This window comes from Cyprinodon tularosa, unplaced genomic scaffold (assembly GCF_016077235.1).
Source record: "Cyprinodon tularosa strain WSP-4 unplaced genomic scaffold, ASM1607723v1 ctg350, whole genome shotgun sequence".
NCBI lineage: Eukaryota > Metazoa > Chordata > Actinopteri > Cyprinodontiformes > Cyprinodontidae > Cyprinodon > Cyprinodon tularosa.
Window position 1 is genome coordinate 91,658 of NW_024039064.1, and position 4,603 is coordinate 96,260.

A 4,603-nucleotide genomic window follows, 5' to 3' on the forward strand; every position below is an offset into this window, starting at 1 on the left:
CAAATGAAAAGGGGATCAAAATATGTTACCTATAAACGTGCATCCTTGTCCTACAAAATGTAACTCCTTCTGAAGGGTTAGCTACAACATGGAGATTTCAGTTTGGGGTTACAAATGCTTTCAGTGATCTGCTGTCATACATTACATTAAACATGAAGATACAAAAGAGGAGATGCTTAAAATATAGAGGGTAATCAGGTCTTACACCGTGAAGATATAATTTATTCTCAGAACATGATTTGTAAATTGAAACACTTGATCAAATAAAACTATAAAATAGGATATGTAATGCTATTGTTTACTTTAAACTGTAAAAAATATGTAAAGTTAAAAAATTCTAAATGTTTCTAAATATTAAAACAATAAGGTCTTCCTACCAGGGTTCCGGACTTAATGCATCTGAAATAACTTCTTTCTATATCAACAATTAAAAACAGATGTCATCTAAAACTATTTAGATTAACTTCCATCAAATCATATAAACACATCGGTTAAAAGATTTCTATCAAATGATATATTATTTTCAGACTGCATCTAAATGTACATTTATTTACAGTTTTTTTGGATTGCTTAAGCACGATTTTCAAAACAGGGCCCGTGTTTTCAAAACACTACACACAATTAGCACAACCATACACCCAATTAGCAAAACACTACAGATCCTTTGCATAATTAAACACTCCTGCAAAAACTATACACTTCTGTTTAAAAACCACACTTTGTTACCATGTGAAACACACACGTTTCACATTACTATACTCTGGTTGCACGAGTTACACTCTGCTATGATAAACCTAAAACACTTTTAGCACTTCTACTTCCCTATGATTAGAGTTGGCTACCATCAACAAAGTACAAATATAATGTAAATTCACCAAACACTACACAAGACCAATGTTGCAGACTGAAGAAACTCATTTATTTCTCAACACGCCCAAAATGTTGACATGGAGATTCATAATACTGTAACAAAATGTCACTTTACGTATTGCACTGTAAGTTTACTGTAAAAAACAAAACGAAACAAAAACTAGACATTGTCTCTTCGCCTAGCTGGATCTGGCCAGAGAATTTCATCAACATTGCAGGCAATGTTGTCATTAGCAAGACACCTTGGAAAGAAACGTCTTGAATGATGAATCCATCCTTGCATTGCTGCTACCTCCATCTGGTCACAGAACTCCTCCATGGCTTGGATGAGGGGTACCTCAGCCTGGAGACGGAGATCATATACCTTCCACCGCCATGTCGAGAAAAACTCTTCTATAGGGTTGAGAAATGGAGAGTATGGTGGAAGATATCGGACGGTGAAATGTGGATGTTGCTGAAACCAGTTCTGAACCAGAGCAGAGTGGTGGAAAGACACATTGTCCCAGACAACAATGTATTGCATATGATCGATTTGATTTGCTGCTGTTATGTTGTGCAATTGGTCCAAGAATGTAAGTATGAGTGCTGTGTTGTAAGGGCCCATATGGGCATGGCGGTGGAGGACCCCATTCTGTGTAATGGCTGCACAGAGTGTTATATTACCCCCACGTTGCCCTGGGACATTGACTATAGCTCTGTGGCCAATGATGTTTCTTCCCCTCCTTCGTGTTCTCGTCAGGTTGAACCCAGCCTCATCTACGTCAATGAACTCATGCTGGATCTCCTCTCCATCCATTTGTAAAATTCTCTGAAGAACAGTGTCAGGCAAAATTGTGTTCAGTGTAGATCTAGTATACATATCACAGTACAGTAAAAGATTATGAGACAGTAGGCAAGATCACAATGCTTAGGTGAATACATACCTCTGCATAATCATGCCGCAGTCGTTTCACCCTTTCGGAATTGCACTCGAAAGGCACTCGATACATTTTCTTCATTTGAATATGGTTTTTATTAGGATGCGTGCCAGTGTTGATGTTGAGACCTGATGGATATTGTTGAAACCGACGTGGTTATTGACAATGTTAGCTTGGAGCTGATTGAGGATTATAGCATTGTTGGCCAAAACCATGTTTACTATCTCCATCTCTTGCTGTTCTGTGAACATAGGAGGCCGTCCTCCTCCTTGTCCTTGTCCTCCTCCTTCTCCTCCACCTCATCTTACTATTTTTCTGACTCTTTCCATTATGCTAGAAGACCGATGAACTCACCCGCTGCTTTTTATAGTGCTTATACACCTGATTGGTGTGTCTACAATTAAGCAAACAGGTGTTTGCACACCTGATGACTGTGTTGAATCAATTGGTTGGAAGGTGCAGTAATTTGACAGTCAGTGCTTTGGTATTGCAAGGAAGTGACTTCATAATAGATTTTTGTGTGTAATGTATGTTAAGTGTGTTTAGTGTTTTGCAAATCCCTGTGTGTAGAGTTTTGCAACAAGTGTGAGGTTGACAATGTGCTTATAGTTGTGCAAATATGGGCTGATGTTTTGCTTCTTGAGTGTAAGGTTTTGCTAATAGTGTACTACTTTTAACTTTAGTGTGTAAGCAATCCAAAAAAACTGTATTATTTACCTTTTTTATTCTATTTATAGTGTACTATGTAACTCTCAAGTCTTATTTACATATTTATTTACTGTTTACTAATAGAGTCCAGCGTCTAGTCAGCTATATTCTAGAATGCGGGGACAGGCACACACTCATAGTTAGGGGCAATTCAGAATGGCTGATCAATCTTGCATGTAGTTTTGGACTATTGAAGGAGGGAACATGCGTAGTCAGCAACCAGACATGCACAGGAGAGAATATACATACCCCTTTGTTGACGTATATATTTTAAGAGGGATATTTAGCAGGTCAGGAACAGAAGAGGATTAGGGTCACTGAAAAAAAAAGTTAACTGATTTTTAAATTTTATTTCAGTTTAACATAGGAAAAAAAGTCAGAATTCTGACTTTAATCACTTTTTTATCAGAATTCTGACTTTAATCTCAGAATTCTGACTTTTTTTATTGTCAGAATACCGTCAGAATTCTGAGAAAAAAGTCAGAATTCTGAGATTAAAGTCAGAATTTTGAGATTAAAGTCAGAATTCTGAGATTAAATTCAGAATTCTGAGATTAAAGTCAGAATTCTGAGATTAAATTCAGAATTCTGAGATTAAAGTCAGAATTCTGAGAATAAATTCAGAATTCTGAGATTAAAGTCAGAATTCTGAGAAAAAAAGTCAGAATTCTGAGATTAAAGTCAGAATTCTGAGAAAAAAGTCAGAATTCTGAGATTAAAGCCAGAATTCTGAGATCAAAGTCAGAATTCTGAGCAAAAAGTCAGAATTCTGAGATTAAAGTACATACTAAACTGAAATAAAATTTTAAAATCAGTTAACTTTTTCTTTTTTCTTTTCCAGTGGCCCTAATCCTCTTCCGTACTCAGGTCATTCACCAATGAGGATAAATAACTTTTCTACTTATTTGTTCTCAAGTTGTGCTGCTAAATAGAGATTCTTCTTTTTTTTTTACACTGTCCCGTCTGGCAATGTGGCAATAAGAATAATTGTCTTGATGCCAAAAAAGGGCCCAACAGATTTTACTTTCACAAGTGGAGCAGTAGGGCTATTGCCATAGTGTTCCGCTTGTTTCATGCATATAAATTGCTTTATAAGAATTATGCAGGGAGTTTTACAGATTATATGGACACTGCAATGTAAGTAGAACAGAAGAGGAAAACAGAAAAAAAGGAGAAAAGATAAAAGAGGAGATAAAAGGGAGATAATGATAAAACACTTTCAGTCTGCTTTATCACCTGCAACGAGATGTAAAAAGAACAGTACAACCAACAGACATGGTACAAGACATACAATAAAGTAACATCTAGATACCATCGCTGAAGTAGTATTATTTAATCTGACATGTACTCTGTGTTATCTAAAGATAAGAATATGGGCTTTCTGTATGGAAGTGATCTTTGTGTACCTGGAACCAAGCCCATGTGAGAGTGCACTTGTGCATGTAAAGTTTATCCAAAGAAAAAATGCTCAATAGTGGTTGTGGGGAGCCGAAGAGGCCCAAAGCCCCAGACGCCCGAAGGGACCCCAAGAGCGTAAGCTAAGAAGAGATTCTGAGATAGATGAGCGATATTTTGTTGTTTCCTGTAGGCTACAACAGCAATAAAGCCTTTTCTTCCTCTTGTATGCCTTGTGATATTTTTTAAACGTCCCCTCTTTCAGTTAGAAAAAATTAATTTTCTTTCCTTTTTACATTGTTGTTTTAATTTTTGTTGGATAATCACATAACATCCCAATGAAATACGATGTAGATTGTGGATACAATGTGAGAATTGTTTTTGTTTTTTAACAGGTTATTTAATATCTGTTTCTATGTTAGGTTAATTTTAAGCAGTCAGATGACATGACAGTATGATGTTGTATTTTGAAACGTTTTACAAAGATGTTTGTTCTTGTTTTTTTACTGCTGTAAGAATCCAAATACTGTATATAGCTAAGTTGCTGCATGTATTTTAGAAATAATAAAAAAAAGAAATTTAACTATCACAAAATATATATTTTTTTTCCTTCTGTGTTGAGATCGTAGCAGGTTTCAATGAAAGTTGATTTTTTTTTTTTTTTTGGAACAGGTTCCCTTTAAATGAATCCGCGCCCTCTGACTGTTTTGGAC